Source organism: Anser cygnoides, chromosome 9, assembly GCF_040182565.1.
Source record: "Anser cygnoides isolate HZ-2024a breed goose chromosome 9, Taihu_goose_T2T_genome, whole genome shotgun sequence".
In the NCBI taxonomy this organism is placed as follows: Eukaryota; Metazoa; Chordata; class Aves; order Anseriformes; family Anatidae; genus Anser; species Anser cygnoides.
In genome coordinates this window covers 18999743-19015000 of record NC_089881.1, presented here as the reverse complement: position 1 = coordinate 19015000, position 15258 = coordinate 18999743, and the positions used below count along the sequence as shown (strand labels likewise).

The window sequence follows — 15258 nt, the reverse complement described above, 5'->3', positions numbered from 1 at the left end:
TCTGAATCAGAGGTTTGGGGGAAGGGAAGGGAAAGAAGCACTGCTGCCAGGCTATTAATATAATATTTGCTAGTGCACTGATTTTGCATTACCTCCCACTGAGCAAAGCGTGGAGTAGCATTAGTGTTGCCTTGTCTGCTCATCACTTTGGCAAGAGAAAAATTCCTCAATAGCAGACTATGCTGCATATGTCAGGAAGTTAAAAATATGCCACGGTTCTAAACCTCTATTTCAGATTATATTTCACCGTAACTAGCCAGGATCAAACTCACCATCAAATGGCACTGAGAAATATCGCCCTGCGACTCTACTGAAAGCCTTATGTTATCAAACATGCATTTGCTCGAGATGGTAAAAATACACGCTAGTGTGTAGCATGGGAAGGTGTTTGCTTTTGTTTCTGCAGTTCATGAAGAGAACTAGTGGATTATCTGTATTATGGCAACAGAAATATGACAAATAATTTTTACTGTTGTCTCTCAATCTGAGTACTAGAGTATAAAAAGGGGGATGGGCAAATGGACAACAGTTGCTTTATAAAATTCTGTTCAGGACTAATAAGTATTGAAATTTCTACATGATATTAGCCAAACAATTGTGTTCGTTGCTGAATTACTATTATTTTCAGTTGCAATTGATTTGGGAAATATAAATTATTTTTTTTAACTTTGACATGTGTGATCTTATTGTAATGATTTAGAATGCAACTCTACACTGTATTTGGATGTAGCATTATTAGCTGCCATACACTGTAATATCTTGTAGAGATATAATTGTATGCAACCCATATATGTGGAATAAAAAAAAAAAATAAGACCAGTGATTGTGCTCAGAATGGAAACTGTGCTGATAAGAACATTATTTTAAGTTTGGACCTGCAAAATTATTGTTTGGCAAAAATGGATGGTTTGAGAAACTGAAAAAAAATCTACTAAAAAAGATTTTGAGTTGCAAGGAGCATATCTGCACCGCTCCCAGCCTCCTGGTCTGCTTTGGTACCTGACTTGGCATTGGAAAAAGTAATGTGCTTTGTCAGTCTCCAGTTTAGTGTCATGTTCTGTTATCAGCTGTGCATGTTACTAGGGGTAAGTAACAAATCACAATATTTGCATGGTTCTCTGCATTGCTAGAAATGCAAAACAATTTTGATTGAATTAATTCCAGTCCAGCTATTTCTTCTGAGCAAGAGGGTGAAAGAGACCATCAAGAATCCTTAGATCTTGATAGAACCATGTTTGGTGAGTGGAATTCAACACCTAAAAGGGAAAATAAAGGATCTCCAGAACTTTCTTGTGAAATGTTATATGTATTCCTTCCATGGTTAATTAGGGATTTAATTAGGGATTATTATCTTTAATTAGGGATTATGCTCGCTGTGGTTTGGTTTGGGTTGTTGTTGGTGGTGGTGGTTTTGGTTTTGGTTTAACAACATTAGTTACCTCTTTGTCTTGAAAATGGTTTCCCCTGATGTGCTTAGTGGTGTGAGGTGGTGGTGCTTATTCACTTGACTAGTGGGTCTGAACACTAACTATCCTCACTCTCAGTCTTGTCATAGTAGGAAAGCTCCAAAAGCGGCAGAGGTTGTAAGATCTTCTACTTCTTTTTAATCCAGAGATGAAATTTTGAGTCCTTTGAGTGGTGCACATGGATGTAATATTTAGTACCATGCAAAACAGAGACAAGCAGCCAATTTTTCTTCAGCATCACTTAACCATTGGACTGGATCTCCAATGGCTTTCCAGAGTCAGCAGAAAGGAGAATTTTCTTCTTTCATCTCATGAAATCATAGTCTGCATTAAAGGAGGGAAACAGATGACTAAATGTGTACCCATATATATTTATGCATTTAAGCACATAAAATTAAATGCCAAGCTAATATGCTCTTGTGTATGCGAGACTGCCAAATCCATGACATTTGGCACTCTCCAGATGGAAACTTAGGTGGAATATAGATTAATATTTCCCATAGCTGGCTTTGAAAAGAAAAACTTTGTGTTGTATGAAAGCATTACACTTGAGTCTTAGTTGGAAATGAATAGAAGCCACTGGAATTGCTCGTGGCAAAGGCTGTAGGGTAAGGTCAAAAGGGCTAGAGAGAGGTGCAGTGAGATACACCTAAACTGTTTATGCGGAGACTCTACAGATGATCTTGTATAGTTAGAAGAGGTAATATTATGGGAAGTGGATAGTTAGGTGGTTTGTAAGAGTGTTCAATGTGTGTGTAAAAGCAGTTATGAAATTCAGCTTTATGATTTGAAAAGTAATCCAAAGTGTCACCCATAAGGAGTATGCTTTTAAGTGTCTTTGAGTTTTAGAGGGTATTTGGAGCCCCTGCTTGGAGCAGTTTTAAAATAAAAGAAAGGCAAACCAAAATTACCTCGATGTACAAAATAACACTACAACTATATTATGAAAGGGATAAAAGGGAAGATGGGAAGACAGCGTTACTATATGGTCAGAATTAATGTTTTGTTGTTGTCTGTAATTATGAACTTCAATATATTCAGAAGGTTCTTTTTTTTCTTTTCAGAATATTTTTTAGTGTAAATGTCCTGAGTTTCTATTGTGGGCATCTACTTGTGAGACTCTCTTTTACTTCAAGGTACTGAACCTTAATGGTGAATTTTGTGGAAAAGTCTAGAATGATGAAGTGCTGGTTGCACAGTAGCAGTATTTAAAACAAAACAAAACTTTACCAAAGACTGTTAGAAATACAAATCTGGCTGAGGTCCAGTGGAGACTTGTGGTCTTAAGTGCCTTAATGCTTCTCTATAACTACCAATAGTTCTCCTGAAATCTTGTTCTTTCATTAGTAATCTGCATAACTCCCACAACCCATGTGTATGAATGTCACATTCTTATTCTTCATGGCATTTTTTTCATTATTTTTTTTAAATCTACTGGATTCCAGAACATATGAGAGTTAAATGCAGCAGGAAAGAGAATTATGCATAGTGGTCAGTAAATCAATATCCTCTCTAACAGAGGTTAAAAATATATTAGGCAAGAGAAGAATTATTTTCAGATAAGATTTCTAATTATGGAGTCAGTGAAGCAGAGATGCAACCAAGTAGTTTGAAAAGGAAGAAAGTGCAGAAGAGTAGTCAAGGATGGAAAAATTCCTTGCAGGGGCTTTAATAAGATTCGCTAAAACTGGGAGGAACAGTTTGGGATCAGCTGATTAAGTCAGTGGAAAAAAAATAAGTGAAGAGCTTTGAAAATGAGAGGGTGCTTTTAACTGATGCTTGAATTGACTAGAAAGGAGGAAGTGTTGTCAGGAAGCATGAAAACCAATCCTTATCGTTATTTGAAATAAATGTGTAACATAGGCTTTTCCAATAGAAGATAGATCCTCCCACCCCAAAACAGGAGGATTCCATACCAATAAATGTGCAATAGAGGAGAACATCCAAAAACCTTATTTGCCTCTAACAGTACAGCTCACCTTTGCAATAATGGAGTTCTTGGAATTTTAATTGTGGTGTGGATGGAGTCACTGATGTTCCTCAGACACCTTTAAATATCCCTGCTCTAACGCTTCTGTAACTTCCCAGCCAGAGAACGTTTTGCCTATGCCGTTTATGTTTTGGCCCAAGTAAATGCAAAGCAACATGTTGCCTATATTGGTCTACAGCTGAAGTACCTGTCTTTTTGCATTAAGTACCTTCCCCCCCCCCACCCCCCCCCCGGAAATGTAGAAATACTGTCTGAACATAAGCTGAAACTATCACTTCCACGATAATTGTGGAAAAAAAACTCACAGGTGTTCTTATGATAAGGAAGCTGGTGAGTTAGGGAAACCTTGAATGTTAAGATAAGCAGAAATCTGGGCCAAATTCCCTGCTCTAGTGGCATGCAACTGAAAGGCTTTGCCAAGAGATGGGTTTGGCTGATGGCTCTTCAGAGCAACTTCCTACATCCTCTGCTGAGCCTGTAAAAGTGTTATACGATTTTTGCACTAAAAGATACAAAACTAAGTCATCCCTCCAAAATAGTTGGTAGAGGAAGTTCTCCCTTTTTGTTTACAAGGATGATTTTTATTGCTAGTAGCTTTTGAAGGCTCAGGAAGATAAAACTGCTTTGTGATGGTGGATGAGAACTGATGTTTGATGAATGGACATTGATGGCTTTAGCTGGGTGGAACTGTATTAATTTTTAAAAGTATTTGAACATCTCATTTATGTTCCAGTTTAGGATATTGCAGTAAATTAGCAGAGATGTTCTTATTTGTAATCTGAATCTTAATAACACTTTGCCTGAGACTAAGTTATACTTTTCGTTGAAACATTCCTTTTGATGCACAGATGCATATATATATGCATCTCTAATGCTAACAGTGAAAACATCTGTGCTTGAAATATCATAATGAATTGTTCTTTTAGGAGAGGTACTAGGCAACAATTACATAACTCTTCCTGATGTGGGTTGGTTTTTTTTGGTATATTAAGTAATGAGTCAATACACTTTATCTTCAAAATTTCTAAAGCAGCAGAAGCCCTTCAAGAATCCTGAGATTCTGCAGTCACTGCTGATCTCTGGATTTTTCCCCCCAAAAGATAAAGGCCAATCCTTGTCCCTTTATGCTTAATCCCTGCTACCAAAAGACTCCCCAGTTCTTTCATTCAGATGAATTATGTACAATGCCCTATTCTTCAATGATATATGACAGTACTACGAAACATTTTCCAGTTTTTTCAGACTCCTCTCCAGCCCTGTACTTACGTAAGAAGCTAGTAAATTACAAAGTAAGTGCTCTACCACTTTCTATCTGGGATTTCTTTTTTTCCCATGTATCTGTATAAGTATAAAGAGATGTTAATGAATGCTAGAATCTTTTCTATAACTACACATCTTGGTTTTGCTTCTTTTTATGTGTAAGCCCAGTAGCAAGCCATAGGCTAGGTGTTAACCTGCAGTATTGTGCACTTGGTGAATCTCTGCTGACTTTGTAATGCAGGAGGTCAGACCAGACAATGGTACTGGTCTCTCCTGGTCTGAAATTCCATGAGTGACGTTGCAACCTGATGTTCCAAAGATCTCTGTTATTTTATTATTATTTTTTTTAACAAGCATCTCATTTATGCATACTTGGAATTTCAAAAGTAATTGGTTTGGTTAGAAAGGGAATGACTAAAGATAGCGTGGCTCTGTAGAAGTATCAGTTTATGCAGGTCCCATCACCCTTCTACAGAGTTAAACTTTCACATGCTATTGGTCTTACTGTTGCCTTAGGGCATACAGCCCTTAATGCAAACTCCACTGAGGTAAATTGGAAATTTTTAGATTAAGTCTATGTTATCTGGTGTCATACTGATGTGCAGTCTTAGTACCATCAGGTTTCAATTTTCTGGGATTTAGCAATTTCTAAGATGGTTTGAAATTCAAGCAACAAACAGTAATTCAAAGACCCATTAATCAGCATTCTGAATGTACTCCTATTAATTATTTTGTCACTTCTTACAATTATTCCCTACCATGCTTTCACCTTAACTTTTATGAAGTGGACTATTAATTAGCTACACTGGAAAAATGAAGCAAATACAGTACCAGTTCCATCTCCTCACTCTGCTCCTGTAATTACTTTTATGCAGAGCTCTTTTCTCTAAACTGCTTTATCAGTCATAGCTCTCAGTAGTGCTAGAGGGGAATTAAGTAGACTCGCCCTCTTAACAAGAGAAATCATACAGTAGGGTATGCAGTCCGTAGAGCTACAGGGCTGTTGTTGCTGTTGGTTGGTTGTGTCTCTTCTCTGCCAAATAACCATATTTTTTTTCCATTCAGCCTTCTAAGCTGAACATTTCACCAGAAGGGCTTTTTTAGGGGAGCTATTAACTATGAAAAAAGGGGCTTAGCTCATTTCCTGGTATGTGTGCTGGGTACTCTGGATGACACTCAGTTCTTTGCCGTCCCACAAATTTGTGTATGACCTTGAACAGCTCAGGTGGAGTTCTTGTTCCATTTAATCCAGATAGTTGTGCCATTGATCCTAATGGAGCTGGGATTTCTCTCTCTCATTTTTTTTTTTTTTTTTTTTTGTTCCATAGTTTCCCTGTATGAAAATAGGGAAGTAGTAGTTTCCTCAGGATGTTGTGAATATAGTAATGTGAAGGATGCATGTAAGAGGGTGGAGGTGGCTGAACAAATGCAAGAGTTATATAGAGTACATATAAATTACTGACATGGCCATTTTAAAACCTGGTGATTTTATCACTGCCACTAATCCTTGCATTCCAGAAAGAATGATCCTTTTCTAAAAATGTTTGGTTTCAGGACTAAGGAATCTTGTAATTACATTTTGGAATACATTTTTTTTTTTTTGTATTTATTTAGTCAATGTGAAAGTATCACTTCTCGGGGAAGTAAATGCACTGTCATATGAAATAGAGAGGACTTGTATTGATTTGAAAAAAAAATTAAATCACTAATGTGTTAGTTAATGGCATGTAGGAGAGTACCATGCAATGTCAGCTTGCCACTTCCATGAAACTATGTGTTTGTAAGGAATAAAGAAAATGTGTTTTGCTATCCATGCGTAAAAAAGGAAACACACTCATTACATTTCCAGTTCACCACCAGGTTACTTTTTTGTTTGTTTGTTTTTGACTAGTCCTGAACTCATATAAAAATCTAGAGGCCACTGCAATAAAAGGAGTGATAAAAGGAGTGATAGGTATTTATAAAAGCCTGAGTGTCGCTATTGGAAAATTTCTGACATAAAACTTATTTATTAGTTTTATCTGGTAGGCTTTTCACTGGGTATTCTCTGTACAAATAAATTGCTTGCAAGCTGAAGCACTGTTTAATAGTTGATATTGAAAATTGTTAGAAATTGAGACTTTTGTGTGGTGATGTGTTGTTTTTTGTTTGTTTGTTTGTTTTTCCATGATAGATTACTACGGGCAAAATCATTAGAAGCAGCTGAAGTGTGTTCATCTGAAAACTCAGATCATCGAATCGTAGTGGTTTGTTCCAGTGGTCTTGTCCCTTCTGCGTGTTCTTTTTAATGTACAGGAGTGAGTTAGTCATGTGGAAACTGAAAGAGATCAAAGAGAGAGATCTGGATGCTATTTCTATTATTTCTGATTGTTCCTAAATAAATGCAATTGTTTAATAGAAGACACATCTCTGAGAAAATTAACTGTGTAATTATTACTGAAGCTATAGTTAAGAGACAAAAGTGATGTTGCGCAGCTGTCACTAAGGATCTCTACTCACTGTTCTGCCTTGCATTTGTAGTGACATAAAGGTGATGAGAAACAAAAATGGTCTTGCATGAATTTTCCTTTCAGTTTCATTTTTCATTGCATCTATTCTCATATGTGAAGTGAGTTGCATGAGATACTATGAGATCCAAGTCCACTTTGTTCTTAGCTTGGGTGCACTTGTGCATTTTGCAGTTAGCAGCTCAGAAGAGCTGTGAAGAGAGATTTTAAATGGCTGCAGAGCAGGAGCTTTTTATTTATATGTTTGTTTTATTGCATGTATTTAAAAAGAAGGTTTATACTTTGTGTTGAGTGCTTAGCTTTGACTGTTTACCAAGAGAAGGCTGCTTGGTCACTCGCTTATTTTAATCTACTAGTACTGTTGTTGTAGCTGTGATCATCTATCGATATAAGTGAAGCAAGTTTTTCATAGAAAGAGGTGATATCTTTTATTGAAAGACTGAAACAATATCTACTAATACCTCTTGCTGTGTATTTGGCATCTTTACATAAGAAATATTGTTCCTTCTCAGTACATTGATGATGTTAACACATCATTTTGTTTGTTAATCAGTTTCCTGTATGTAGTTTCATTTAGCTGTTAACATATGGGTTAGTATTAAAAGTATCCTCTGGACATTTTGAAGTTTAAATTAACAGCTATTTAAGGTTCCACTGACTCATTAGGAAATGTTTAAATCTTACAGTAGTTTTCCTGTTTGGAGGGGCTGGGGGTGTCACTTTTCTCTATGCTGAGATCTTTAGCACTGTTGTGCTCCTTGCATTTATGAAGACTCTAAGACTCTAATGGGTCTAGATCTGTGTATTATTTAAGGAGCTGTAATACAAATCAGCCAATGAAAAGCCACTTATTTTCTGCCATGTCACTTAAAATTTGGAATGCTAATTGCACAGAAAGTACCTTGCTGTAGTTTTTTGAAAGTATGATGTTGTCATTGTAATTATCATCTATTGCTACTGTCATTATCATCATTCATTAACCACAGGAATATCAACTGCATTGTGTGTTTCTGTCATCAGAACTGCAAATGGGATATATTTGGTTTTGGACTGTTTATGGTAACTTGCAGAGTTAATTTCAGAAGCACATAGTAAGGATGGAAAATGCTTGTAGTTTAATCTTTCATGTATATAGTATGGTTAAACTGGATCTTGCGTCTTCAGACTTTTTTTAGTGTAACAAAATGTTGGTTTGACTGTGTGTTGTTCCTTAACAGCTGACCTCACTGCCTTCCTGTTCCGAAGATGTTTGTTAAGTCTTCAGCTGGTGGAAATGACCAGTTTAGAGGGTGTTATTTTCTCATTGCAGTGATAGCTGAAGTTCCTCTTTTATGAACATCTAATTTTACAAGACTATTCAGCCAACTTGTATCTTTGTCCCTATTTTGAAATACATAGATATGTTCCTACATGTATGCCAGGAGCCACCCATACTTATTATATAGCGTGTAACTCCTAATCCTGCACCTCCAATTACTGTTTCCCAACTGCCATCCTTGGAATGACAGCAAATACAATCAAGTGCTTTCTTTTCCTTTAGACTTTCAGATTTAGTGGTGTGGTGGGTTTTTTTTTTTTTTTTTTTCTTCCCTCTGCTTGTATTTCTTTCCAGTGGTTCCCCTCCCCCTCTTCTTTAGTTTACAGACTTCTCCAATGCTTTTTTTTTTCTGTGCTGATTGCAGGAACACCCACCTTTCTGTGGTTTTAGTAGAGCCTTTCATGCTCTTTTCTCTGTACCAGCCCTCTAACCAGATATTTAGGCCAATTATTCTGTTCAGTTTCATTATTCTGCTCCCACAACTACAGTAATAGCCCACTTGAAAGATCACTTGGCTTCTTTTACTGTTGAGACTGCTTGCTAGTTCCCAGAATGGCATCTTCACATCCTCTGATCTTCTGTTTCTTTTTTTTTTTTCCAGAGTTTTATTTAAATTAAAAAGGGGTGAGGGTTAAAAGGAAAACCACACACACATAAATGAGAGGAGAAAAAAAAAAAAAAAGCAGTCCGCATATCAAATACATGCTTTCAGGAAGGGAAATTCCAACACTGGTAGTTTGCAGGAGACACTGAATATCAAATACAATTATTTAGTACATTATCCACAACAGGACTATGAATAAAAATCCCATTGAGATTGTCAGAGCAAGCATTGCCTGCTCTTTGTTTTGCAGTCACATAGAGTATGAATTTTACCTACGATTACAAAATGGCACCCAGAAAACCTTTACTTCTGTTTTGCCTGTGCACATTCAAATTATACTAGCTTTCACTTCTAAATATCTTTGTTAAGCAAATGTTTTAATAATGTGCATAGACACTTTATATATGTTTTATATCATCGTGTTAATGTCTCCCAGATTATAGATGTCTTAAACTTAACTTCATATTTTAAAAAGTAACTTTTCTGCCTCCCTTTCTTTCTCATCTTCTATTGTCATCACTACCATATAAAAGTATTTGGCCTCTTCATCTTTATCTCTTGATAGAGAGAAAAATATTGAAGATAGATAGGCTGAAATATTTAATGCTTATTCCTTGTAGGACAATTACCATCAGATGAGAATTTTAAGACTAGATCTAACTCATTATGTCTTGTTAAACATCCATTTATAGCATATGTAGATTCTGTTGTCCTTAATACTGAAATTGTTTATCTGAGATGAAAATTGTGCATTGTTGTTGAACAATAGAGTAATCTGTTCAACAGATTTGCATGTAACTTGTTCATATCTGTTTCATCTCTCTTTTTTCTTTTTCTATAACGAATAAGGTATTTTTTCAATTGTGCAGCAAAACACAGATGCCTTGGGGTATGGATCATTTTTTTCCTAAATATTGTAGCAAACACTGAAACGGTACCATATACTTTTAAAGAGGAAAACAAAACCAAATGTCCAGTACCTTTTTCAGTCTTATAAATAGTTAGAAAATGCATCTGAGAAAAACTTCGTGGCTCATGGCCACATATGCAGACAGTTTGAATATAAAAAATACTTAAATGGTCAGGTATTTCTTGCCATAGGTCCCTTAACTGCTGTAACTTTCAGAATAAGTTTTTAATTTCTGTCCTTTCAACAAAAGAGACCCTGAGCCTGCAACTGTATAAAATACATCACTGACAATACCAGTGTTACTTGCAGAGGGGAGGATCAACCACACATAGTAGAGTTCTTAATGCACGGTGCTCTGTGCTGAGATGAGCTGATGCTCTTTCTCAGTCTACTTCCTAATGAACAGGTGCCTTGTACCACTATGGTTGCCTTTCTTGTTAGCAGTTTCAGTAGAGAGGCTAATGATTAAACGGGCACTTCTCAAGGTCAGGGATAAATTACATACCCAGGAGAGTGTGAACGAAAATTGCATTGCTGTTCTCTGTACTGTATCAATTCAGAAGAAAGAGGACTTCACTTATCAGAGCTGTCAGTCCAACACCTTTCACAGCTGTTCAGCTCATTTAAAGAAAATACTGAGAATTCTGAATTTAATTGTTCTAATACACACAATCATATGGTGAAAAGGTTCTCTCGAATAAGGGGGCTGTTATAAACTGCGTATGACAAACTGCTTCTATATTCAGAAGGAAGATCTTTTGCTCATTTATTTTTAGTGCTATAATGAACTAGAAAACAGGATGCAGGCCATGTTTGCGCTTTCATGTAAATACCAAAAATACTATTTTGTTTTGGAAATATATTCTGATAAAGGGCGAACCCCTCTTTTTCTCTGCATTTTGGAAGCTTAAACCTCTGATCTACAATGCTGTTTTCAAATCACAGAGATGATAACTGGGGGGTTGTGAACCTAAAATAATTTTGTGGATCTGCAATTATCTTCTGTAAGGCAAGATATGATTTATGGAGATATGTGAGAATAGGGCCCAGGCTTAGAACCATTTTGTATTCAGTGGACCATTCTTAGTAAGTATATCTGCATTTTCTTAAATGCTATAGTTAAATATATATATATATATGAACTATTAAAACTTCCTATGCGTCCAACAAGCAGAATACTTTAATATTTTCCTACTTAATTGGAGATGTTCTTGGTATATGTCCAAACTAGAGTGCCAAAACTTTTTAGCTATAGTGCATACTTTTGAGGTTATGCTTTTGCACAGACTAAAAAACAAACAAACAAAACAAACAAACAAAAAACCACTGAGACAATTTAAAATAATATTGATTATCTCAGCAATGTTTATACAACACAGGGAGCCACGCTTAGGCAGGGAGGTAAAATTTTCTGATTTGTTCTGATCTGTCAGAAATGGTCCCGCCATTTTTTCCTCATTTGTCTTTGCTTATTCTACTGAACTATTCAGGGGTTGATGTTTTTTAGGACGTGAGGTAAGTTTTGCAACAAAAATACCTAAGAACTACTTTCGGTCTGTACCTTTGAATGATTTTAATGTGATAATGAATTCAAAAGTTTTTGCTGCTTTATATGCAGTGACAAAATCAGCAGATTGTTTAGTGTCACAACAAATAAAGAATTTAACCAGCTCCTTATCAATCATTTATATAAGTTTATATTCATTGGGAATTTTTAATTGCTTGTCAGAGACCTGTAGTCATTCTTTAATGTGACCAAAAGGATGGCATGGACACAAAAAATGGTTAGGTAAAGTTTCACTTGGCAAATTTATTAAATCTGTACTGCTAAGAATACTTAGCATCTATTGCACGCTCAGTGGAGATTGGAGGCTTGCTAATGGCTCCTTCTTCCTCACGCTTTTACCCTGCTTCTCCTCACACTTTTACCCTGCATGGGTCTTTCCAGGGCTGCAGTCCTTCAAGAACTGCTCCTGCGTGGGCTTTCCACAGGCTGTAGTTTGTTCGTGGAGCAGTCACCAGCTCTGTCACACTCCTCCACAGGCCACAGTGTGGGCACGTGCTTCGCCATGGTCTCCTCAGGGGAATCTCTGCTCCAGCACCCACAACACCTCCTCCCCCTCCTTCTTCCCTGAGCTGGGTGCTCACAGGGCTGTTTCTCACACCTTTTTTCTTCACTTCTCACTGCCAGGCACCATTTTGCCCCTTTTTAAGCTTGAGTTCCCAGAAATGTCACCGGCATGGCTGGCGGGCTCAGGGGCACCATGTGGCGTGGCCATTATGGAGCAGGCCGTGCCAGCCTCTCCTCACAGAGGCCGCTACCCAAACCGTGCCACCAACTCCCAGCACAGATGGCGCTGATTTCTAGTTTCCTAATTTTAAAAGGGAATACTTTCCTAAGCTAACACTTATTCTGAAAACCTGGAGATAGAGGAGAGCAAGTCTGAGGATTATAGTAAGTGTCATATTAGCTGAAAGTGGTAATGTCAGGTGAATAAGAAAAAGTCACTCCTGATATCTTTAAAAGGCCCATTTTCTCTGTCTCCATGCTGTAGTTAGAAAAACCCTGTCATTAATTATAGCTATGTGTGGAACTTCTAAATCCTTTGTAAAGATTTTATTATAAGTGCTTTAAAAAATTTAAATGAAGTCACCTGTGAGGTCATTAGGTCAAATTATTTTTTTTGCCTGTTCTTGACCCTTGAATAACTCATGCAAGGAAAATACCTTTGTGTCTCTTTTTATGATGTAGGAATCTACTGGAGAGCAAAAGCTTTTACATTAAAAAAAAAAAAAAAGTAAGAGCAGAAGTAGAGGAAGCTTTATAGCTTATATGGTAAGAACAGAATTTACTTCAGGTGCTTGGAAAATGTAAATTAGACCTGGTTAATCAGGAAGTTGGTTAAATTCAGTATTTTCTCTGACATCAAACTACTTTTTCTGTCACTACATGCAAAATAGTAAAAACCTTTGAATTTATTAATATGATGGGATTGTTCAAAAATACATTAACATGATGTTGATAGAGAAATTAGACTTGAATTACAAAGACTGAAGCTCTACCACTATCCTAAATACCACTATCCTAATACATTTTATTTTCTTTAATTTATGCTTTAAAAGCATTTAGAAGGTGCTCAAGATTCAGAGGAATACTGAGAACAGAACATCCATTATAAACTTCTAATAATTTACCATACAGAAAATGGTAATAGTAAAAAACAGACTTGCAGTTTCCTTGTCGGGCCCTATTGACAAAGTTCCGCTGAACACGTTTCAGACATAAGGACACGGGGAAAGACCTATGGTAGTGGGATGGAAGAAAAGCTCTTTCATGTAAGATGTATTTTAAGACTGAAACTCAAGGCTACAGCTAAGCTGGTACACTACAAAGATCATTTTCTGAGTGGAGGATGCAGTGAAAAGCTCAAGATACAACCCTTCTGCCCTTCCTCTCTCACAGTTGTTGCTAGCTGTAATCAATTAATTGCACTCAACCACACCTATGCTGGTAAAGAAACTGCTAAACCTTGTCTTGTAGGGTGTAGTGCAGAGCTGAAAACAGTGCTGAGTTCTAACTTGCCCTGTTCAAATCAAATCTTTTCATTGAATTTAGAAGTGAGGGTGTTTTTTTTAATGTTATTGTGTTTTTGTGTGTGTGGTGATGTAAAGCTAATTTAGATTAGTTTCTACGTGTATAGAGAGATTCATATGTAGAAACTAAACTTAGTTTCTTATTTCAAAACAAAACTGGAAGAAATTTAGGTTAGCTTCCTCTAATACTGTTGTTTTTTTTTTTTGTTTTTGTTTTTGTTTTTTTTTTCCTTCCCAGAAACAGCAGTCTTAAGATTGGTCTTTTTTCCTGTTATGGGTTTTGTTTGTTTGGGTAATCTAAGAACTTTCTGATGAACCTGTAAGGGATTAAACCTACATTTGCAGAACCATTTTAATTTGTTATTCTCAATGGATTTCCTAAGCCAGATACCCTGTAGTTTGTATTTATTTATTTATAAACTAAGCTTTCACGTTTATAACTATCCTTGATAGTAACTATTCCATAGAGAAAAAAATTACAACTAAAAATAGGTTATATTAGAAATGTATGCTAGTTACCTTACCCTTATCCATGGCAGAAACAGTGTAAGACTGAAACCTTGCTCTCTATTATTATGGATCTACCTGACTTTATAATAAGGATTAAACAATATTACAACTTTAGAATGCTAATTTGTTTATTTTGTTTAAAATAGTTGAATGTTACCTTGATTCTTTCTTTAAAAGATGCTGCTCTTCTTCTAACAACTCAAAATCTTTCTTGATCCTCTATTTTTCTTTTCTTTGTTTAACAACATGATTTGTAGTTTGACCTTTGCCTTGTCAAGTGGTTCTACCTGCCAAATTTGGTGAATACGGCATATTAATATTCAACTCTTTAGGTTGGTGCAGTCAAAATAGAACAGAAACAACTTCTTTCCTGGCTACCACACAAAGGAAAAAATGTAACTTGTTCCAAAATGTCTGCACAACTGACTTTCTTATTCTACAGTGGCTATGTATTGAGAGAATCATACTTTAATAGTGAAGCTTTTTTATTTATTTATTTTTGGAGGTGAGAAATCATCACATTAAAGAACTTTCGCAGAATTTCCTTCTGGATTGTTGTGAGTTGTGGTGACTTGTTGTGGGTTATATAGTCCATTAAGATGTACAGAGTCATAGATGCACTGCCAGTGAAATGCTAATCTTTTCACTGTCTCGTTTCACAAGACTCTTGTTTTGTCATGGCAGAACTGGGTGGATCCTATTTTTAGTCATTACGATCAGGAAATAACTTCTCTTTTTCTTATTCTAGTTCACATTGTTTTGTTCTCAGATTAAAATATATATTAAAATATATATCTATATCTCAGGCAAAATCTTGCCACCATTAGAGGTTCAGGACTCTACTGTCATTCATTTAAATGAACTAAAATTCTCTCTCTTTTTTTTTTTTTCTCTTTCCCCTGTGGAAGTGCTTGTTTAATGTTTTCATACCTGCATGAGATTTCCTTTTTTGTATCCTTTTCTGAAGGATGTTCAAAAACATTCATTCTGTTCATTTTGAAAAGTGAATCTGAATAGTCTTATCAGTTCAATAATATAAGTGCTGCTCTTTGAAATCAGCTTGGTGAGTACTATTTCCTACTTCTGGTTTAGTTTATCT

The 15258-nt window shown here is 36.1% G+C and overlaps 1 protein-coding gene across 9 annotated transcripts in view; it reads left to right on the top strand.

The window, feature by feature from the left end:
- Nucleotides 1-15258, top strand: part of LOC106032159 (SRY-box transcription factor 2) — a 275642-nt gene that overhangs the window by 12675 nt on the left and 247709 nt on the right. Inside the window, exon 1 of one of the 9 annotated variants that reach the window (XR_010833514.1) lies at nucleotides 13549-13566. The exons of the other annotated variants lie outside the window; for them this stretch is intronic. The gene's annotated coding sequence lies outside the window, so the exon portion shown is untranslated. Of the gene's footprint in view, nucleotides 1-13548; nucleotides 13567-15258 lie in introns of those variants that run through there. 9 annotated transcript variants of the gene reach the window in all.